Source organism: Buteo buteo, chromosome 2, assembly GCF_964188355.1.
Source record: "Buteo buteo chromosome 2, bButBut1.hap1.1, whole genome shotgun sequence".
Lineage (NCBI taxonomy): Eukaryota > Metazoa > Chordata > Aves > Accipitriformes > Accipitridae > Buteo > Buteo buteo.
The window spans coordinates 49,656,208-49,681,246 of record NC_134172.1 but is presented as its reverse complement, the minus strand read 5'-3'; the positions used below and the strand labels follow the sequence as shown (position 1 = coordinate 49,681,246).

General features: G+C 37.8%; 1 protein-coding gene across 1 annotated transcript in view; it reads right to left on the bottom strand.

The window, feature by feature from the left end:
- POU6F2 (POU class 6 homeobox 2) overlaps positions 1–25,039 on the bottom strand; it is a 316,522-nt gene that overhangs the window by 26,455 nt on the left and 265,028 nt on the right. The gene's annotated exons all lie outside the window — the stretch shown is intronic.

Below are 25,039 nucleotides of genomic sequence, written 5' to 3'. Positions count from 1 at the left end.
AACAGATGCTGTAAGAAAGCTCGTCAGTCAATAAGCTGCTAGGCTGAAGAAAGCTACGCTGATGGAAGACTCTTTTTACAAGTGTTAGAGCATCTGAAACAATCTTCTGATGACACTTGGGAATAAAACCAAACTTTTTTTTTTTTCCAAAAAACTACAAATGAAGCTAGAGTCATAGGACTGTTGCAACAGGAAAAATTAAAAAAAAAAAAAAAAAAGCAAAACACATCTCTATTCCCTTCACCACATCTCCTCTCACTTTATCATAGCTTCCCAGAAAACACCCATCCCACTGTAAGGCTTCCAGTCTTCCCTCTCCAAAAGCCTTGCTCTCCTCCTCTTTATCCTCAACATCCACCACACTGCACGTCCCTTTTGTTCCCCACTAGAATGATCCCAGTTGCCCTGTGTCCCTTATCACATACATTGTCTAGTGTCAAAACACTTGGTTGCTGAGAAATAGAGTGATTATGGCTCAGTTCTCCCATTCTTTCCTCAGTGGGGCGAGTAACAGTGTAGCTTTCCTCAGTCTATCTGCTGATTCTCATTACATTTAGGAGCTTAATCATCTTTTAGAGCTCTTTATTTCTGATAATTTTTTTTGAAATTGGTCAGCTGTTTCAAAGCCATTAGGTAAGTATGGAGAGATGGATGGATGGAAAGAGGGACAGAAGAATAGACAGCACTAGTCATAAGACTAGTTTCCTCATGAAAACAGGCTGAAGTGTTTCTAGTGAAACTTGAAGGCAAATTTGTCTCCAAAACAAACATATAAAATTCCTACTGATTTCAACAATTAATTTGTATTATCTCAATGGAACAATACAGTGTAAAATTAGCTCCAAAATAACTGTTTAATGAAAACATCAGTGGCTTTGTGGGCAGACCACTAAGTTACTTTCTGAGAGTGCAAAACTAGAGGAACAACTCTGAATCTCTTGCTGAAGATATAAAATGGACTGTCGTGGTTTAACCCCAGCCAGCAGCTAAGCACCACGCAGCCGCTCACTCACTCCCCCCCCACCCAGTGGGATGGGGGAGAGAATCGGGGGAAAAAAACAACCTCCAAACTCATGGGTTGAGACAAGAATAGTTTAATAGAACAGAAAGGAAGAAAATAATAATGATGATAATAATAATAACAATAATAAAATGACAATAATAATAATAAAAGAATTGGAATATACAAAACAGGTGATGCACAATGCAATTGCTCACCACCTGCCGATCGATGCCCATTTAGTACCTGAGCAGTGATCTGTGCTCCCCCCCCCCCCCCGGCCAACTCCCCCCAGTTTATATACCGCGCATGACATCCCATGGTATGGAATACCCCTTTGGCCAGTTTGGGTCAGCTGTCCTGGCTGTGTCCCGTCCCAACTTCTTGTGCCCCTCCAGCCTTCTTGCCGGCTGGGCATGAGAAGCTGAAAAATCCTTGACTTAGTATAAACACTACTTAACAACAACTGAAAACATCAGTGTGTTATCAACATTCTTCTCATACTGAACCCAAATCATAACACTGTACCAGCTCCTAGAAAGAAAATGAACTCTATCCCAGCCAAAACCAGGACAAGGTTACATGTGTGAACTGCGTTGTGAAGAGTAACAGGGATCTGTAAAGACTTCTGCATGTTTAAATCACCAGAGGTGATACACAACGACCCCAGAAAGTCCATTCCTCAAGAAAGCATCATGCAATGATGGCCAACTAACTCAGGCATAGCTGGAGGGGCAGGCAGCTTTTGTCAGAGGACCACCCTCTTCCTTCCATTATTAGGCTAAGATATAACTCAATCAAGTGATGGCATCCTAATGAGTGACTGCTCCTTCAACAGTCACAGCCTGATGGTGTGCCTCTTGGTAGGCTCAACTGTGAAGTACAACATGACAACTTAAACTGACTCCTTGTGTGAAAAAAGTGCACTTGGTTAGCGACAGCAGCTCAGCTAACAAGTGGTAGGTGCTGAAGTCATCATTAACTTACTAAACTTGCCCTGTTAGAAGAAGTTTGGATGGGAAGACCAGAGAACCATAAAGAAAAACAGGACAGCTCTCTTGTGGGAGGACCTGGTAAAATGACAAGCTCACCTCCTAAGCTGTATTGTAAGAGTTGCATATATCGAAACTGTTCAAAACACTGTAAAGATATCATTTAAATTCTACTTAATGCATTCCTAAAAGGTAGATCAATAAAGATTATTATCCCCATTTTACAGAGCATGAAAGTGAAGCACAATGGAGCATATTCAGAGACTGCAAGTTAGCCTTCTAAGCTGGAATTTCCTGTGAGTTTCTCTCTGCAGATCACAATACTTTTATTTTTTTTTTTTTAAGTGTCCCTAGCTGAACTGAGCTGCTTTACTGTTCATGTGAGAAGATGGCTGTTCACTGAGGGAAGGATTTATTTACATCATTATCAGATTTTGGAATGTTCTAAAATCTGACTTTCAGGTGTTTTAAATACAACTTTCATGCAGTGCAACTTGTAAATTTCTCCTAGTTTTTGGCAACCTAAAATATTTATGGGTCACAAATATATTCTTCCACTTTTAACGTATCTCAGCAAACTCAAGGAATAATCCTTCTTAATTTTATCAGCAGAAACATAGCGAAGGCCTCTCCTTCCTTTGCCATGTCAGTAAAGGACACGACCTTGGAGTGTCATTACTCCAATGTAACTTTAACTATCAAGGTCCTAATCCCAGCAAAGCAAAAAATGCTGTGCTGGTGTTATCAGTAATAGAAATGTTTGCATTCACATTTAAAATGCATTTCTTGGACTGCAGTTGGACATTTTATAGAATGACAGTGCTGAAGTGGACAGTTTGTAAGGTCAGAAGCAGAAGGCTATCTGTATGTATTAATGTGTGTCACACACCATTCTGTACATGGCGTGCTGTACATCCACACAGCCAGAAATGGAGCAGGGAAAACACAGCTGGGAGACATGTTCCAGAAGGACAAATGAACAAATACCCTCAGGGGTGTTACCACTGCAGCCAAGGGTAAAGCTGAATGGGAAACAGTTTTTCCACTTTCTGAAACTTACTGAGATTTCAAGATTTTTTTTCCATTTTATACCAAAATAAAGTAAAATCTTGTCTGGTTAAAAAAAGACATCCACTTGTTTCTAGTTAACCAACAGGGCTACTCTTTATGGTGTGCAACTTTGATATGGCTAAACCCAGATTCAAGTTTCCCCTTTCAAGTTCCCCCTTCTCCAAGTACCCTCTCCTAAATACACTAACAGCTCCCTGATTCACACATAAGGAGGAGTACTGAAACTGGATCCCCTTCTTAAACCTTATGTGATTGTCCTGATGCTGGGCCAGATCCCTCTTCCTCTAATTTTGGTATGAAATTTCACCCTAAGCCTTGCTAATCTGTCCTGTTAAAGTATCATAAAAGCTGGTATTTTATGAAGACAATTTATGGTTTTGATACATTTAAATTTTCTGAAGAAATAAAACAAGACCATGCCACGGGCTTGACACATTGGCGTGCCACAGTACAGATTATTTAATTGCCAGTGATTTCCCTAGTGGGGAGGTATCGCAACTTTCTAGCAAATGCTGCTATTTCAGATTATATTCAAGGACAGTTCAGGAACAGCATGTGACAGGGACTTATCCCATAAGATACTTATAGAACCACACAATCACAGAATAGTTTGGGTTGGAAGGGACCTTTTAAAGATCATCTAGTTCCAATCCCCCTGCCATGCGGGGGTTCAAAGCCCCATCCAACCTGACCTTGAACACTGCCAGGGATGGGGCATCCACAACTTCTCTGAGACATAGCAAAGAGGCTTCTTACTCTGTCAACGTTTGGACTCAAATTCATAAACAATCCCACCTGTCAAACACATTCTTGAGAAAACAAATGCATCCCTAAAAGTCCTCATGCTACAAAAATATAATTTTAAAAGTTTTGTGGGTTTTTTTACACTATGCATGTGACTTTCACAATTCTTTTTATACCTCATACAAATGAAAGCAAGCACTAAGTGTTCACAGAGGAGTTGCACAACAGGTGGCACAAGCAAAACAACAAATAGACAGTTTTGAAAGTCCAATGGGTAATTCAAGGGAGACCCTCGTCAATGCTCCATAACCTCTAAGGGTGTCAGGCACAGTAATCTGCAGAGCGCTGCTGATTAAAATAAATTATACCTGGTTGTATCTCCCTGAGGTACAGGTTCCAGATATAGGCACAAAATGTAGTGCAGATGTGACACTGGAAATTGTACCAAGATATTTAATGTAAATTCAGACCTCAGCTTTGTTACAGAGACGGGGCTTTGGTCCACCTCTAATTAAAACACCAAGACTGTAATTCTGGCCCTGTTCAAGTGACAGAGTGTTGTGAGAAGCCTTGGTGGAGTCAGATTTTCACTTCAAGTATTCAGTAAGATTCTTTCATTTTTGTTTATGGATTAATAGATACATCAGTTGCATCCTGAGATGCTTAGCGAGCAGTTTGTACAGATGTTAATTTAGTTTTTTATGTTTCCTGATGTTAACTGAATTTTAAAAATCAATGATTTGTTTCTAACTTCAAAGGAAATTCAGGGTGATTTTTAAGAGCATCTGAATATTTTCCATTGATTCATCTGTTACTGTCATTTTAGCATCCTAGGATTTCAAGATATCTAAGATCAGGCCTCTCAAACCTTACAACTTGAATTTGCCATTGCCAAGCCAACTTCCACGATTAAGTGTTATTTATATGAAATAAAGTTGTAAGGTGTGGCTTGCATGTGAAGTTAATTTGTTGATCTGCTCCTACGTTCCATCTGTGGGCTCAGCAGTCTTTGCCTACACAGTCCTGCAAACTGTAAATTCATCTGCAGTGTAAGAATAAGCACACAATTAAAGTGAAGGTAAAATACCAAAGAATGGAGCTGACCATGGAGGGGAAAAATCCCAAACCCTCAGCATATCAACAATATCTGTAAGTGTTACCCACAACGGCAGGGAGCTGTCCTAGCACTGATAAAATGAAGCGCTAGTCACTATTGTACTGTTAAACAGATTTTGGTCTGTTGCCTTGCTCAGTAAAGGTTCCTTCTTACAAATGAAATAAAAACATCTGATCCCTTAAAAAGGATCCGTTAAACAACTGATCCTTGAGAAAGAATAACATTTTTAAAAATTCCATTCCTATCCTTTCTTGACTGACAACACATCTTCATATTTAATTGCCTTTGTGGATTACTTCACTGTAACTCAGGCTGAAACTGTGGGCAGAAGCTGAGCGACTGTTCAGAACTTCTGGGGATAAATGTCTAATTGTAGCCCCATTTGTGCTGCTGATATAAACCCCGATTTTGCATAACTGTATGAAGGACTAATTGCTGATTTCCCAGCAGTGAGTCTTTCCTTGTGGTTCCTAATAAACCAACTGTGTTTTGACATTAGGTGAAGTTACTATGATACTGTAAAATGAAACATACAACTGTTTTTTATTAAGTTCTTCTTCCTCTCCCCTCATCAGAAACAGGGATGCTGCCTTGCTTCATTGTTTTCCTAGCACAACCAAAGGAATACTACAAACTGTAGTCAAATGGATGGTTCAACAACTGCCTTTGTTTCTGCTGTGAAAAGTCTAGGTAAAATCGAAGACTGACTACACTAGGTTGTTTCTACTGTCAGCCAGGGCTGACATAAAGCAAATAGTGTCATTTCATCCGAAAAATGTCTTTAACTATAAAAAGGAAATGTTAAGTTTTTTTCAGTAGTATCATCAAAATGAACGTCTCTCTGATTTTATCAATGTTACAGCCCTTTAAATATTGAAAGTTAATTATTCAGTTCTGAACAACAGAAGAACAACATAAAAATAAAATAGAAAAACAGGGGAAAAGTAAAAGGAGCAACAGAAAAATTGTTGAGTAAAATGAGGCAAACCACCATATACGCATAAGCTAATTTAACATCTCAAACTGTGAACAGAATACACGGAAGTCTTATGTAGTGAGTCAAAAAATCACTATTTGAGTGAGTGTTTGCTGATTTAAATATGCTTCACTCATCTTCATTTTCTAGTCCTCGGAATATAATATGAAATGAAAGCTCACTTTGGCTTCTGTTGTATGATGCTGCTATGTTTAAACTCATTTTTCCTAGTTCTACAGGGCCAAAAGCTAATTTAACCCCAGCAGTCATACCTTCTATAGTACATAGGACAATGTTTATGGTTTGGTTAAATTTCTACAGTTTTGCAAATTTCCTTCAGAAGCTGCTTCTCTTCAGAGATATGTTCTTTCTTGTATGGCCACTGTATCAGCATGAGTTACTTTAAGGAGGTAATCTAAGGAGAAAATGACTGAGGAAAGACAGAATAATGAGAATCTGCACAGGATTCTTTAGCCTCTGTGCAGCTGCCGCTTTCTTGATCACACATTTATACACACTACCTATATAAATTATAAACACATAGACACATATTTTTATATATATATATGATTTATTATCTACCAATATCAATAAACCCAGCTATTTATATACACTATACTATATATACTACCAATCCACACACTGAAAAACTGGAAGGATGAATACAAGCTCCATTTGCAGACTACTTCTGAAAGAAATGCCGCTCCATCTCATTCTTTGGAGTAATGACAATATGATTCTTGAACCTCAAGAGAGGATGAAGTTAAGGCTGCCTGTGTCTTTCGAAGTAAAAGCAGTATTAATTTATGCAAAGCGTGCAAATTTCCTTTGCTGCATTATATCTCCTGATGAGAACTCAAAAAAGTGGCACAACAAAATGCTATTATGAGAACAAGGCATGAAATAGTGATACTAGAAACAGGCGCCTATGAAACTGTACTTCTGACTTACCATTTCATGTAAGGAATTATAATTTTCAAGGTTAAGTATTGTTCATATATCATACAATATATTGGATAGTAAATTGTTTGTAAGCATCATAATGGAACATTGAGTCTGACATTCTGCCTGACTTTCTCAGTGCTTTATTTTTTAGAAAATAATGTTTGTATTCTAACATCAAACTATACAGGACCTTATTTGTCATCACTGTAGGAATTATGTGGTGAAATTTTTCTCAAGCAAATACTGTTATGTTCTGTTAGCAGGGGCATGTACACAGTCATAAAAAAGAATGTCTCTTTTATCAAACATCCCGAATAACACAACATAATGTTTCCTCATTAGAAAAAAATCTAAAGATATATAATTACCAAATTAAAGATTAAAAATTACGTTGAGTGTCTGCTGAATTGTTCTTTCTAAGCAATCTACTTATCAGACTTAGCTTCCTTTTAAAATCAAGAATTAAGTCAGGCGTAAGGACCCTTAGAGGTCACAGTTCTCTGAGTTGAGCAAAGCAACTGTTGATTTTAATTAGATTTACAGGTCCCAAGCATTTCTGAAAATCAGCTATCTAGATTCTTATGAAAGTGTTCATTATTTAAAATTATTTGATGGACAACTTGTATAAAATATTTTAGCAATATTTTTGTTTATGACAACAGATCCATGATATTACATTATGACAAAACAGCCAATACTGTCATAACAGAATTGTTATGACGAAACAGCCATAATTTCTAATAATGTTTGATGATCACAAAAAGAAGTCACAACTCACTGTTTTTAGCATTTGACTGCTTGTCTCCCAAGCCACAGACAATGTTCCCGATTGTTGTGCAGATCCTTGTAGGGTGTATGCAAGCAAATATACTTTTGCATGTGTGGTTCTTGGTATCTTTTTTTTCTATAAATACTCTTGAGAACAAAAAGTAATGGTATTCATTTTCTCAGGAAGTAAATACAAAGCAACTGAGCCGCCAGCATGAATTTCTAGATTTAATTACAGTGAAAATATTTTGGTAAATATTCACTCACCTCTACTTTCTTTTCATGCAGGCTGAGATTTTCATAGCTGCCTACAGAAGTATCATTGCTACTTTGGCTTCTCTGAAGATTTCAATCTCAATTAAGTATCAAGCATCTCAGAGGCAAGAAATCCCTGCTCTGAAATAAAATTTCTCAACCTTTGCAAGCTTTGTATATGCACTGCATCTGCAAACCCTACCATTACTTTGTGTCTTTAGATGACAAACCATTCAGAACAAGATTGTCTCTTTTGGGCATTAACATAATATAAATGTTTACTGCTACTTCTCCCTCATAGCATAAAGAGTGGACTTGCTTTCAGCCATATCAGAATCTAATATACTGGACATACAGCAGAATAAAATGTAGGCTTCCCTACACTTTGCAATACATGCCATGCTGAGCCACTCAAGGCTAGCTTGGGAAACAAATTACCCTTTCTCAGCAAGCCTAATTAGGACAAACACAATGCGTGCCAACGTGATTAGGTTGCTTCCATGCTATGGCGACATTGTCGGCTTGCTTGGAACTAGCTTTGTTACTTGGTGTTGTATTGCACTGTACCGGCCTACTACAGAGATGCTACCTAGAGCTCTGGAGCCAGAATGAGGCAGGGTTTAGTAATTGCTCTTTGATCCTGTGGTTTCTAAATAAGAGCTGCTATTGAGACATAATCTTGCATAGATATGAACAAAATAATGTTCTTTACTGCCACAACAGTTCTCACTGAAATAGTGCTGTTTTGGTTTTTTAAGTTGTGATATTACTCTCTTAAAAAAGGGATGTTTCACACTACTGTCAGTGTCTGTGTCTGGGTGAGTGGGAGAATTTCTGGTCCTCTATTTTTATTTCTTTCTCTTGATTACTCCTTTCAACTTGTTTTGCATAGACAAGAAGCTCAATTAGGGAGATGGCATGCTCTTAACTGCCCTCAGTAGGCAGTCACTGCTATCACTGCTTTATCTTGTGATGCCATTCCTGAGGAAGTTAGCTATTGCACCAGAAGTATTATGGTCTTGCAAATATATGTTAGATTTGGAATCCTCAAAGAGCTATTTTTCTTTTTTTAATTTTCATTGATGAAATTTCCTGAGGAAACATAACTATATTCTGGACAAATGACTTTGAAGGCTTAATGATATTTTATTCTAGCCTTGACTGGTCTGTTTAGAATACCAATGGATGTTTCTTGGACACCTCTCCATGATAAACTGGATTGAAATCATTAACCGTCAAATAATCTTCAGATGCAATCTTTAGGACCACAGTTCTTTAATTAGATTACAGGTCAAAGAATTTCTAGGCCATCAATATATTCCTGAATAATCTACTCTCATCTTCTCACTATCAAATTACATACACTATATAAAATATTTATTAGAGATCACCAGATTTCTCAGTCTGTAACTCTTAAAGGTGAAATTAGTTAGGCAAGCTAGTTCATTCAATCATTTCAGATTTAGCCAAAAATCATTACAAGAAGGCTAATAGATATTTCAATCAATCAATAGCAATGATCCTCAACATTGTTGTTATACAATCATATTTCTGCAAATACTGTTATAAATCTTGAGCTTGCTGCCCAGATGCAATGACTATGGATGACACAGTAGTTGACTGTCAACCCTTCATCACTTCAACATTGCACCTGTGCAACAAGACATTCTTTTAAATACAAAGTCATACCCTACTTCAGCTGATGTTTGTACGGTTTTAGATGATCTGGACTTCAGTTAAATGAAAGATGAAACTGTTGGTCTTATTAATTATGAGTTGTAGCTTTTAATGTGATAGTCTACAAAAGCTCAAGGCAAGGCTGAGGTGAATAACTGTGCAAACCTTTGCACCTGGCCAGACAAATGTACTACTGAAACATTTTTAAATTTGCCAGTGCATGAATTTCTTCAACAAGTGATTTACAGACTACCGAGAATGAACCACAACACTAATCACCAGTATGACTGTGGTGGAACAAACCATTCTGGATTACCTCCCTACTGTGGATCATCACTACGAAAACCAACATTCCAGCCTATAAAGTGGAATTTCATTATAATATAGCACAATTATGTGGACGTTCAGGACAAGAAGGAAAAATTCAGTTCACTGAAAGGAGGTGGGAAAATTTAGATGGGTCATATGCAAGTTCTTGGATGGAAAATGGTCATGACTCCAAGTTTCTAGATCTGAATCTCCAGGAAAAAAATCCTTCCTGAGATCAAATACAACTTCCCTTTATCACACAATCATCAGAAGGAGAGTTGATTGTTTGTTTCATTTCCAATGCCTCCTTGAAAATTTGCCAACCAAATATAAGCCAGGCTTAGTGCTTCTTACCTTGTGAAATTTGGTATAGCTGCTGGTTCAGTGGGCTGCTCTGCCAATCAGTTCACTTTAGAAAGTCGCTAAAATTCTAGTCCTCCATTCAATCATCTGTAATATGTTTGTATAAATACTATTTATCTCCCTGCCAGTTACTCCTGTGAGCCTTAAGTAATTTTTGTAGGGCTACCTTAGAGTTATCAAGAAAAGATACCATATAGCAGTAGGGTTTTTTTATGTCAAAGGTGGCTATCTCACTGAAAATACCCTCAGCTGGTTCTTTTCTTGAATGTTAGTAGTGGGAGCATATGCTTCACTGCTTGAAAGCGCAATGGCTAAAGTATCTCACGTTATCAAATGCATCATTAATCCATTTCACCTGAGCTGACAGATAGAAGGGAAAGAAAGGTGCTCTGCTCACATCTTAACAGCTTGACTTAAATTTCCACTCTGGCCACAACCTGATACAAATCACGGTTATAATAATAATTTCTGTAATACAGATACTTAGTATATGTGATGGTATCTACCACAAATGACTGGTCTTAGCATCTCTCTCAGGACAAAACATTCTCCTGATCCAATGGCACTTAACTTAGGAGGTAGCTGTCTGTGGATTTGGAGATGAATATCCAGCATTCAGTCACTGCTTCATTTCCACTGGTCAAAATACATTTTTAGTGGTAGTTTATATACAGATTTGAGTCCCTCTCAGGGCTATCAATTTATTTTTGTACATTCAAGATGTTCCTAGCTAAACAAATACCCCCAAAATGACAGTTAAATCTAACTAAATTATTCTCAAATTTGGGGAAGACATAGCAAGAGACTGCATTTTATCAACCTGTGAGGAGAACATGCAGCTTAATTATCAGTTCCATTCAGGGCTGGTTTGTAAGTTTGCTTAAGGAAGACTTAAATAACTATGATTTTCTTATTAAAAGCAACAGTGGACTTGAGGTAATCCCATCTCCAGCACCTACATTGCTACTGTACTGAAGCAACATGATCCGGATACAGACAGGCATACTGAAATTTCTCTTTATGTATCTTGATATGAATTCAAACTACTTCATCTTTCTCTTCTGCTGGCAGCAGAGCCCAGATCCTTGAGGCCAGTTCTGTGGAAGGTGAAGGATTCACAGACACTTTGTACATTTTCTGTCCTTGCATTTTGTCTCTGTATCAGTCCTAAAAAGATTTCCTTTTCTTTGCAACTGTGACCTGCAGAGGACCAAAAATGAGGGGCTCCTATACCTTCTTGACCCTAGAGGAGGGGGAGGGTAAGGGCAGAAATCAGCTGTTTCCAGGATCCCTTCTCCGTCTGTGTATTTGTCACTTGTCTTACACTACATTTTAAGTTATTTTTGGCAGGCCATCTTTTTTTTTCTATGTTAGAACCAGGCCTTAGCACAGTATTCCAGTCATGATTATGGTGGTGCTGTAGACAATAAATAGCAACAATCCTATCTGTCTTAAAAAAAAAATAAAAATTGCTATATTATGTAATATTCTCATGTTTCTTCTTAGTTAAGATAACTGAAGGCTGTGATGCACTCTATCAAGACTTGCAAGTGGGATAATACTGTTGCACTTTCTGGTAAAATTTACTGGGATTACAGATTCCTGAGGGAAGAACTAAGGGGCTGCTACTTTACCTTCATCAGCACTAAAACACTTCCAATACAAAAGGAAAATACATTAAGGTCATTTTTACACACTCTGGGGAATGTTTAAGAACATGGCTACAAGCTGGGGAAAAAAATGAAACGATAATGCTAGAAGAGACCCTTATGCTTGTGTTTTATTTTAAATATTTTCCTGGAGCTATTGTTTTGCACAACTTACTCTTGCAACTGTGCCAGCTGGGGTGTCAGTTCACCTCAGTGAATTGCACTGAATAAATCCTTCCCAAGTTCAGAGGACATCATTCACAGTTAGAGCTACAGCCTTTCTCTTCTCTTGTCACCCCAGATGTTCCTCCCCAGGAACATCCAGAGCACTTCCACAGCTCAGCTTTGCCAGTCCACACTTAGAATCATAGAATCATTTAGGTTGGAAAAGACCTTTAAGATCATTGAGTCCAACTGTAACCCTAACACTGCCAAGTCCACCAGATTCAGCCTCTCTCTCTCCTGGTAGGTAATGCCTTAATGTGGAAATGATCCAAATGAAGCAAGAAGGCTCCTTATGGAGTGATGTACTACACTCATTGCCTGAAAGAACCAGAGAACCCAACCACAGATAATTTTAAAGTATTAGTAACAACTGTCGGATGTTGCTTCCTTCATTCAGGCTTTGTCTTAATTTGAGTAGTCTCCCTGATACCAATCCATGGAGCAAGATGTTAGTTAATAAGACTAAAAATGGTGGAATCTTCCCTAAGAACAAAGCTGACATGAAGGGGAAATAGCAACTGCAAAATGAAATTTAGTTTTAAGTATTGTGAAAATGCGTATTGTACTTACAAATGTCCTTGTAATATATTTTTTTAAAAACAACCAAGTCTCAGTAATATGAACCCTCCATAAAGCCCTTCTTATTAAATCTTGGAGCAATAGTGGAGAAGATTCCCTGGTGTATGTGAATTACAGCAGAAGAGGATGAGTGAAGTGCAAATGCCACAGTATAATTCTTATATGGAACATTTTAATTGTGGGTAATGGCAGATTTTCAATTTTATAAGTCAAGGAATTGTGCTCATTTCTGAGACAGAACTGAATATATTAACTGCCCTTGAAACAGTATCAATATTTCTTCCTGCACAGAGCACAGCACAGTAAAATGCATTAAAAGATGAAAGCTCTTTGATCCTTTAGAATGCTTAAAAATACCGGAATAGTGCCAATAAGTTTTGAGGAAGAGGCTAGACAGAAAAGAAATATTATTAATTGCTAAGATAGCACAATATCCCCAAATTATGAGTGTACTAAGGACTACAAAAATATTTATTGTTCATAGTTCTACCCCACTGAATCTCTCAGGCCACGATGGATTCCTTTTTATCCCCCTCTTCATTCAGGTGAAGTCATTAGTATGCAGACATATTTGATCTTGACATACACAATAGCTCTATCAGTTTAGCCCCCAATATTAGGAAAAGAAAACTGTCTTGGATTATATCACAGTGTAGATCTTATGAGTCAGGAGCAGTCTGAATAACTGGAATCCCAGAAGTCATTTACAAGAGCCACTGAGCTTCACTCAATGGTCCGCTGCTTTTGCTGCACTCAGTGGTCTGCCATGGTTCTGCTGCCAATTGCCAGGTAATACTTTCTAGGAAGATTTCATCTCTTGGCTTCTCATTCATTGATAATAATGCCAATTATCTCTGGACTCCATTTCAGTTTGGAGCTATGCTTGCATAATATTATCAGGCTTCTCTCTGACTTGACTTCTACTAATAAAAATCAGAAGCAAATCTACTGACTTGAATGCAGTGGCCCCTGGGACTTGAACATGGCACAGGCTGATGCTTGGGTCTAGCTGCAGCCCATAGTTCTTTTGAAATTATGAATGGTCTTAGGCTAATGTGCACCCTGCACAGCCTAGGTCTGGTTTTTACTCGTTATCTCAGGCTTCAGTTTCAGCTGAAGATAGAAAATGGTAGGGATTCCTTTTTCCCTGTTCATACAGAACCCATTTTGCCCAATGGAGCAGCCCCATGCAAACGAAGTGGATGACAGTTATGTTAATTTTTGTTTTCACTTTAAAATGGAACTTAAGGTAAATTTAAAATTAAATAAAAATATGAAAATACTCTTCAGGGTAGATTGAGCCATTCTGATCAAAACTGAAATGTTTCATATTCCTTTTAACCTTTCTAAAGTTGAAAAAAAAAGACTAAATTTTCAAACAGAACATGTAAAAATGAGACACTTAAATCTTATCCAGCCACTGTACTTTAAATTTTTACTGAACAAAATTTGTCAAAATGACACATTTTATATTTAGATTAAATGCCATTTTTCCATCAGAAGTCAGCAATGGAAAAAAAAGTAATTCAGTTCTGCTCACAATGCTGCAGGAATTTATACTGAAAGATTGATAAATGAGGTAGTAAAATGTAATTATACCTCGCTTTTTAACACAGATTCAAATGCAACTTTAGATTCCTGAGGCAAGCTTCTGGATACATAACAGATTTCCTTCTCTAGAGCCCACTGCATTCATTGCTGATAAGGTCTCCAAGAGCACTTGCATGAGGGCAGGCTCCAAGAACTCAGCTAAGGACTAGAAGCCTGATGTGCTAGGTACTGGAGAAAGAAAAGATTGAAGTAGTCCCTATTTTGAAAAGGGAGAGGAAGCACTCATGCTGGCAGGATGGGTAGTATGCTGGCATGCTCCACTGGCACAGAATAAAGTCCTTCTGCTTCCACAGTGAATCTGTGCCTGAAAAATGCAAAAGAAGAGGACACTCCCTTCTTTACCTCTTTCCCCCAAACTATATGCATTTGTTGAGGGCCTAAGACTTCCATTTATTCTGTAGCTTTTAAAAGGGTGTCTTTTTTTAAACTCTTGGGACATGGACCACCTGGCCCCTAGTTTGAGAGCTGCTGCTCAGCAGGGGAAAATGTAACAGACAGTGCTCTACCATGAATCTTCCTCCAGCCCCATGCTCTCAAAATACTTGCATGCATTTCTCATCCATCACCCTATCCTGAATGATGCTCAGAAAACTCAGTGATGTCTAACATGATAGTTAAGAGAGCCTGTGCATCTACCAGCCTCTCTTTCCTTCCCTCACCTTCCCCCTCAACCTTCTCCCAAAAGAAAAGTAACCCATTTCTCAGATTAAAAAGAAAGTTCATCCAGGCTCAATGTGCATAAGATTTGTCACCCAGGCTGCTTCACTCAGAAATGAAAACATAAAGACGTGTAAACAACAAATAACCTCAAAAAAGAAATGAGCATCTCAAAAAAAAAAGAAGTTATCAAATATGCATTTGTTTATCGCAGTGAAGTTTTATGATTCAAACCTGATTCATATATATTTTATGAAGAGAATATCCATTGTGGTGGCAAAATTAAATGTATTTTGAAACTTGTATGTGACATTTATCTATCTGCTCTATCAGAAAAAAGTTGTCATATTCATTCAGACATATATTACTTTTTCAATTTCCTGTCAGTAATGTTTTTTTAATGTTCTTTAGGGTACGACCACAGGATTTCTCATTTCTCACAACAAAGACCATAACTCATTAGAATTATGTTGATGAGTTTATGCCTAAAAAATTTGCCTCACTTTTTTTTTGGAGGTGAACAATTTGCACTCTTATCCATGACAATCTTGGCTTTTTTTTCTTTGTGTGTTGGTTTTTTTTTTTGTTTTTTTTTTTTTTAAAGATAGAGTCAGGTAGAAAATTGTCAGCTCCTTTTTTTCCTTCTTTTACAGATGTTCATCTTATAAAACACAAACTTATGGTGCAATTTTATGATGATTCAGGTTCTATTGTGAGCCACAAGAGATAACAAAGATAGCACAAGTATTGAAACTCCTTATCACATATCTTCCCTTCCAAAGGGATGATTTTGATAGAAAGTTTATATAAACCCAGTGCTTAAGAATAAACAGCGTTGTGCAGCAGGCAAGGCCAAAGGGTCATAGTTAGAGAAGAAACAGAAACCAATTAAAGTGAGTTAATTGACAAGAGGCTACAACTCCCATGCAGAAGACTGGCTGGAGAGGTGCAAAGTGGAGATGGCAACTTCTTTCTTTGAGTTGCTATTAAAGCGACACTGTAATAAAAACGTTATCTCGTGTCCCATATGCTCAGTGCAAGTCCTGCAAAGGATGTTGAAGTGCAGTGGGTCAAGTCCTGGGTAGAAAGGCTTTTTGATTCTTATGGGGGTTTTTTGATAGGTTAGTAATGACACCATCCACAATACAGACTAAAGTATGCTCTTTGTTGGTAAAAAAATGAGGAGAATTCCATTAGCAACATTTGAGTTTCACTTCTGAACAAAAGCAGAATGTTTGGAATCAAATTAGAAGATGTGCTTCCCCTTCTAAGCATACATAATATTTGGGAATAAATACAAATTTAAATAATATTTGGTAAAGCTGGCAATAATTATGGTGGCCCACCTTCAAAAGGCTATTGATCAGTTTGGCTTAGATATGGACCTAAAATTATTCGAACACCGGCAACTTAGGCTATTTTTTAGGACAGAAATTCGTATGTGATAAGACTCTTTCATAACATTTGTGGCATCTGCTGGTGGGAGCTGTGCTGGAAACACTTTTAAGCTGGCCTGTGGTCTGAGGATTTAGTGCATCCTTTTTCTGTCCCAACCAAAACAGCAGGGTAAATGCCCAGAGAAATGTAAAAAGTAATCTGTCAAAGGGAGAGATTTCTTCCTCACAACAACACAACTACAGGCTCAAAGTTTATTTTTTTAAACCAGAAGAACCTCAGAGACACAAAGTCTTCATATATATATGCACAACTGGTTTTTAAATAACAACATACTACAGATGGAATAATTAATCTTACTTGAAAGAAAAGATACGCAACAGAAAGACCCTCCCTTCACAATGCTATCCATCATTTAAAGTATCAGTAAAGTTAAGTACATTTTAAATAATTCAAACAGATACCATTACCTTGGTCTCTGGGATGCTACTTCTCTATTTAATTGGGAAACAAAGAAGCAAGCAAGCAAAACACGAGCACAATTTTCACAAAAATTGAAGAGTGCCTCTAGACTCATCCTAAAAATAAGGTAGGTCAGCCAGTGCTGAGTTCTGCGTGGCCAGCTGCTACCAGGATCTGAGTTAAAACTCCTGTGACTGTCATGGGGAGCTTAAGGATAACATTATCAAAAGGACTCAAGTCCCATTAAAAATGACTGGTATGTGGTATTCTAAGGATGGAATTTAGGTAATTTAATATTAGCCATCTAACATTAGAAGTCCAGTTGTAGACCGCCATTCAAGCTCTCTCTAGTCAATGTAGAGAGTGAGGAAACTCTGCAAGATGATTCAACTCAGCCTAAAATGCATGCATGAGATCAGTGAGATGTGTTATTCTTCAAGAGTGCCTATTTCTTTCAGTGATGACAGAGAACACAAAGCAACTAGCTTATATTTGATGCAGCCTAAGCTAACTTTCTTGTGGTTAAAGTTACGGAAAATGAATTTGAAGTCAGGACTCTAAAGAGACATGGGACTCTGCTAAGGACCAAAGTAAATTCTAATATTGACCTACAGCCTCTAAGTCACTTGGAAAACAGCTGTCTTTTTATTGACCATCTGAATATCTCAACTGTACAAAAAAAGGAGGATAAAATAATTAAAAAAAAAAAATCACAGAGGCTTCTTCCAGGGAAGAGGGTCAACTTTTCTTTTTTTTCCTTTCTAAGTTACTATTAAAATAAGACAAGGCCTTGAGAAGACCTCACTGGCTGAAAAGCTGTTCAATACATGCACAAAATGAGGCCTGTTTGACCATCCCTGTCTATCACAAACATAAACACTGAGACAGAGATGATTCACTTAAATGACTTCAACTTGACTGGTAATATCTTGACACATTTCACTGGGGAGGGTATAACTTACACAGCTCTTAAAAAGTAAGTTTAAAAAAAGCACACAGCAATGAGACTGTGGACTGAAGATTTATTAGAAAGATTCCCTAACCCTCTCTTGGAAGTCAAATTTCCATGTTCTGTGCAAACTCAGTGAGAAATTGCCTTCTTGACATGATGCTCATTTATCTCCCCTCACTCTGTGTTCTTTGAGGGCTCCTTTTGCATCATTTGTTGGGTAGTATGAAGCCGATTTAAACATTTCTACATTTGTGCTGTTGCCAGAGACCACAGTGATTTAGTGAATAAGGCATGCATCATTCATGTTTGTCCCCTCTTCCCACTGCATACGATTTTAAGAAGAAATAAAAGGCAAGAGGGAGCCAAGGGTACAACTGCCTCAGTAAATGCTTTTTAGAAGGGGCCCTTTCCACTGATGGATCAGGTTATGAGAATTTGAGCTCAACTCAGTAATATTTAACATATACATTGTTATCTGTATTCAGAAAAAAAGACTTTTGTTGTAGCATACTTACTTGTGACATTTTATCCTCAAAATACAGCATGTAATACATTGTTGGTTAAGGAATTCCATGTAAGCAAACTCTAACTGTTCATTGTTGTATATAACGACAGAAGCATGAAGGTATTTGAACAGGCAAATGCTTCTGTATATTACTAACATACTTCTAGGTCAGTAGTCTAACATTCAGATTTTAAATACTTATCCTAATTGAGAAGCTGGCAAAAAGCTTGTCTAGATTTTTGTCCTGTACTCCCTTCCAACACCCCATTATACTCTGATAAAAACCATAGCTTGTGACTGCAATTTCAGAACATTTTCTATCAGCTCTTAGACTTTATAGAAGAGAATCGTATCAGGGCTTCCTTTGCTTTTCTGTATTTGGTGAACTGAGCATCAGGTAGTTTTGTTCTCTTTGGACCTTTGTGAAGAAAACTTAAAAATAGAAACCTTAACTTTTCTAAGCAGTCATTAAATATTTAATCACAGTCTCCAGGCAGGTTTTTGTCTTGGCTGTTGTGGCAAGAATTCTCTGATGTGGTAGAGAAGAATGTGGCATTCCTTGCTAATGCCAATTACATGCTATTCTCACTCAAAGATGGGGATCTTATAATTTATCTACCCTCTGTGTCCATAGATTTTTAAACTTTCTGCTTTAGCTAAAGAAGTTTCTTTCAACAATGCCCATAAACAACTTCTGTTTTCAAATTCATATATCTACTTGAGAGCAAAGATAGGTGACTGTCTCTACCTGAACAGTAGGTGTGATGGCTGGGACTTTTCAGTGCATCAGAGTTATGAGAGACATACTCCTGGGTATAAATATAGACTATCCAGAAGGACAAAATATAGATTGAAACATACGGAGTCATGCACTGTAGGTGCTAATAATAATAGTGAGAGACTGCACATATAAAACCCATACATCAGTATCTGTACAATTAAAGTTAACAGATCTATAGTGCAGACCCCAGAAGATGTGATTTAAACAGCTAAAAATGGAAGTCACCTACCAGCACTTTGGAGGGGGCTGTGGAGGTGATGTTCATCAACATGAGACATGTCAAGAAACAGGCAGACCATGCCATCCTGTGGGCAAGGGTTGGGAAACCTTTCCCATGTAGTTCTGCTAACAAACCTCAATTTTCTTGACTTTTTAAATAGGTCACTCTGGCCTCTTGTGCAGAGCTGCCAATAGTACCAGTCTACATGGTACCTCCTAGTAGTGAAAAGGTAGAGTGTTATTACATAGTATCCTTTAACTCCCACTTTGCAGGCGTTCACTAATATTTATACCTTGGTGAGAAAGGGAACCCTTAGAAAAATACAGGCCTAGTTTTAATCACCAGTTAATAGTCTGCAGACAATTATGACCTGTGTACAGTCACGATTACACACTTCTAATATTACAGTAGAGATAGATCTGAGGTAAAACAGAGCAGCACAGCATCTCTCATGCCAAGATGAGAAGGTTTAATTTTTTTTCATTTGTCATCAGAATAAAGGTCCAACAGATCCCAGAGACAGAAGCATGACTCGAAGAGGTAATTAAAGTATTTGTAATTTGGGGTCCCTGTGGGTACTTGTATCTTTCCTGAGGAGATTAGCATGAAGGTTCAGGTAAGCCTATGTTTTAGGTGTGTATGTGTATATGTACACAGATGCATCTGTTCATGTAAGTTGGGAAAAATTCAGTTGAAAAAAATGTAGACATCTACTCTATTTAAGATGTTTTAGGATTTTGGCAGGATATGGCAATATGACTTAGAGGGAAGAGCATTTTTCTTGATTGGCCATGGGAGGCCTGATGGAGTACTGTACAATACCTAAAATGGGACTAAAGACCTATGTTTAAGTAACTGAACACTAGATACAGTGTGTGGCAAAGAGCTGTTGGCAAGAAACGAAAATAGTAGAGACAGGGGAAGTAGAACAGGAGTGAGGGAATTGGATACCTTGGGATGTCTGGCGATCTGTCACCAACATTGGCACCAGGTATCTGTTCATCCGTACTCTTGTTTCCACGTGGTTTTATGCTTCCACTTACAGAAGGAACCAAAAGAGCAAAACCAGGACAGGTGACAACAAGCTAAGGCTAATAAAAACAATTGAGAATGAAAGAAGAGGGAAAGTTTAACATGCCAAATGGTGCCAATTCCCCCTCAAAGCTAGTGCACTGCATGAGCCTGTTATCGTCTTTTCACTTCGAGGCTGTCTGTCTATCTGTGCTATCAAATAAGACATATCTCAGCTTAATGCACAGCCTGCAACGAAGGGAGTGGATTAGGCCTCTGGAGATGATGACTAACAAGTTAAAATTAAACTTTTTTCAGTTGGGCTGCAATGACCTATTTATACAATTTCTTTCTTCCTAGCTAGCTTTTTTTAACATTACAAGATGTACCTGGCCTCTCTCATCTCTCTCTAAACTGTCTCCCTGATGTCCTGATCACTCTCTGATCTATTTCTCTATCTGCTGGGTGGATGCTAATATGACATATCCAACCTCTAAAACAAATCTTTATTTTGAAACTTGGCTATGTCAGAGTATTTGATGCGTCAAACATTAAAATGAATACATATGTGGATATTGGGTACATCATGTCTTGATATTAAATTATCTCCTGAAAAGTGGATTGATTTTTAAACTGGCAGAATATATGTATTGCTTCCTTGAATCTCTAGCATGAAGCTAGACGTGAGGGGAGACTAAGAAAGGTTCTCTATGAAGCAGAGACAGAATTGCTAAAGGGCTATGAGTGTTGTCTTTACATTAATAAATTCTTTTTTCTGCTTAAGGAAAGAGATTCTGCCATTCTCTTCCATTATTATGTGACAATAATACATTAATCTTCTATGAGAGAAACTTATCCTAGAGATAATATTTAATTAATGTGCAAAGAAGGAAGTTTAAGTGAAAAAGGTACTTTAAAAATCATATATATTTAATAACATTGGCATAGATATTTCAAAGTCCTTTTTTTCTTTTTGATATCTGAGCCATTTGCATACATACACACTGAAGCCTAACACTGTCAGTATCTGAAGAAAAATGACAAACTGAGATATACTTTTCAAAGATAGATTGAGTGTCCGTTCATAGTTAGGACTGTGATTTTCTTCTGCTTGAACTTTCCCTGCCACTGTTCACAGATCAACGCATAGGAAAAGACATCGCACAATTCTTTGCAGTACTCTAGATTCAAACCAGAAGACAGAGAATCCTTCCTCTTACAGGACAACTCCTGTTCAGTGGGCTACTTGGAAGCTTGTGGGTCTGCACGCAGAAGCCTATGGGTCTGCATCTGGCTGGTTATCACTATGAACGCTGCATGAATACAAGTCAATTGTTGGCTTACTATCAAATGAGTCAATTAGAGTACTTCTGCAATTTTCTCCTCCTCTTTATGTGAAAACTGCTCAGGGAAGACATATTTTTTTCATTTTCAAATTCTTCACAAGATATTGCTAAAATATCTGGACTCCTCATCCTTTCAGGTTTTGAAACAAATATTGACTGCACTGCAAACATGGGACCCCGAATTTCCTCTCCTCACCTGTATCTCTAAGACATTCACATACAGATGTCAAGACTGCAGCCCAACAAGAAAGCCAATGGCCTTCATTTATGCATGAAGAATTGTGACTTCTAAGAAATTCCAAACCTTCCCAAAACTGCAGCCATGTTTTACCAGTGAGTCAAGGACCTTAAATATCTAGCATTTTACATTAACTTCCACTTTTGACAGAGTGATCTGGCTTTCTTCCCCTTTGCCCAAATAGCCCTTCTTGGTTTTCTTTTTTCTGTTATCAGTGCCGGTTGAGAAGAAAGTAAAATTCTGACACTGGGAAAAAGCATTTGATATATACAGGATAAATTAGATAAAATCTAAATAAAACTAAGCACCATATTACACAAAGAACTACAATCTGGTTGTATTTTTTTTTTCAGAAATGATGAGGCACATCTGGAAAGATAATTCAAACAAATTCTCAGATTTGGTCCACTATTTCCTCTGTTTTCCTACAGCCTTCCTGTACTTCAACATGCAGAGTGTTCCCTCATAAGAAGCTCTGAATAGTCCTGGATTCCACTCTAATGTGAATCTCATACAGCGGGCTTGCCATCATCATTGGTTGGACAACGATGTGGCCTCATATTGTTCTCAACTTTGTCAACTCCTGAAGGCATGCAGTGATGCAATACTCATGAGCATGACACTTACACTGTTTGGGAAACATCAGTGATATAGAAAGCACATTTCTCGGCACCATCTACACACATCAATTCTGTCCACTGCTTTGTTTATGTCATCTTAAAGAATTTTCAGTGAACTTAGGAAAACTTCAGCCTTTGCCTTCAAGTTCCTATGTCATCTGGTTCCCAGGAATCCAAATGGCCACCTAATGCTCCTGGATGAAACCTGTAATTACCAAATTCAGTCTTCCAGGATAATAATGGTCAAACCTTCTCTGTGTACAGCAGAGTTTGTTTTCAGGGGAAGGTCAAGGACTTGAAATGAATTCCAACAGTAGCTGAGGAACATTCCTGGTTTTATCACCTCTGGCTTCACTACATTCTGCTGCACAAGCTAAGTACATTTCTGTTATCTGCCCTTCTCTAATGCAAATATAAGCAATATGCATCTCTAAGAAAACCCTTCATAAAGATTTTTAAATCTGAATGAAAGCAAAACTTTAAAAGGAAAGTGAAACAAACAAATTCCTAACAAAGACAGACAAAATGAAAGAAATGCCCTTATCAAACATGCGACTATTCTACAAGCTCCTCCTGGGAGGAAGACCGATTTGTGACAGTCAGTAGTCATGTTTCTTAATGTGTTACTGGAAGGTGATAAGATATGATGATAAGGAAAGCAGTGTAAGAATCTCCATAGAGCAGAAAGAGTTCATTGACTGTGATGTATGTCACTGGTGATAACAATGAAAATTTGCCATGCTTATAACCACCTCATGATGCTAAAATGAACAGATTATAGGAGTGGTAGGTGCTCCTTTTAGTGACTAGTTAGCTTTCATGAAAATGGTAGTTAAGCTGAACTAGTAGTTAGTTTGGTTTTATCCTCGATGCAAAAGTAATTAAGAACGCAATGACAAAAGGACAGGTATGTCTTGCATTTCTGACTTGAAAGAATTAATTTAGATTAGTGAATAACATTTTCAAAAGTACCTAAATGCTTCAGGCTTTTAAGGCTCTCTTCAAAGTATACTTACTCCACATAATACAGCGTGCTACCAAGAGCCCAGAGCTAGTAACTAATGAGCTAGAACCTATGTCACCTTGTTGAGAAGCAGAATTAATTAGTCCAGCCATAACACCATACTACCAAAGGTTTGGGCTTCTGGGATCTGTGCTAGTATGGCACTGAGACATATAAATGTACTGTCTCTTGGAGTTTGCTTGCAACGCTCCATTACAGTGCACAGACATGCCTTCAAGCACTAAGACTTGTAACACTGATTGAAGGAACTTCAGGCTCTTACAGGTATATAAGTTGCTTTTAAAAATAAGACTTGGGCACCTCTGAAAAAATCTACATCCAAGATACAGTACCTTGGGCAGAGATCCAGGCAAGGGGCTACAAATCTGAAGTGTGAAGTTTAGTACTCAAAATAAGATTTGTTGCAAGCTAGATGAAAGAAATTTCAGTGGCCTTTCTAGATAGATGCTGAACATTTTCAAGCTGACAGAAATTTCAATACACCATTATCCTTTCCTTGGAAAATCTATTTGGAGACTTCAGTTGTGATCCAGTACTGCTCCAATATGTGTTTTCCAGTAAGGAAAAGTTCTGTACTCTTCTTAAATAATGGTGTTCTCTTTGCAGTTGCTATTTGTAACAAATACTATTTAACACACCAGCTCATCTTGGTAGTTTTTTGGGAATGCCAGAGTCTCCTGCATTAGAATTTTGACTGCAGCTTATCAGCTAGTCTGAACTACTCCTTCCTAGTACTCATTTTCTTGGAGTTTTGGAGGAAAGACGTGGTGCTTCTACTTCAAAGCTGGCCTCTTTGTCCAAGCAGGCTGTGAGTTGCTCATACTGCGTTTTTGCAACATTTTTGCTATGGTTGGTTCTTTGGGTAATTAATTTCTGAATCTTTTTTACCCTGCCCTTTTTTTTATCCCGTGAAAAAGTTAGATTCCCTCCGTTAAATGTGGTGGCACCACAGTGGTTCTGAACTTCCTGTTGTTACAAGGGGCTAATCGAATGTCACTTTTCTATGTTGCAGATGGTAACTGTTCTAAATTTCACCGTTTTAAAAAATGTCAATATGGATTTCACAGTTGTGGATATTGAAAATTTATCAGTGATCACTGCCTAAAATAGGCAAAAGAGACTAGCTGGCTCTAGTTTTGGTATAATTGGCTTCACTCTCTGCCCCTGTCCTTTTCAATGAAACCACCAATTTGCATGACCTGCGAGTTTGGTCCATACATTTTTACATTTATGCCACCGTGGCTAAAATTGAGGTTAGATAAAGAGTGCAATAAAATAAAGACACAGTCAGCAAAAGTAAGTTAAAAGAATTATTTGTCTTTTGATTCAAATTCACATGGGAGGTAATTAAACAAACAGCATCCCCAATGTTTAGCTGTGGGAAGAGGAAACCAATGGTAAAAAAAATCTTCCCTTACAACTGATCTTTTCTCATAGTATGCACCTTTTTCTTCCTGCAAACAGCAGAACTACATGTATTCAGCCCAGTGAAACTTTGAGGGGGAAAACAAAGAGTCAGACTCCACCCAGCAGAAATTCAACATATT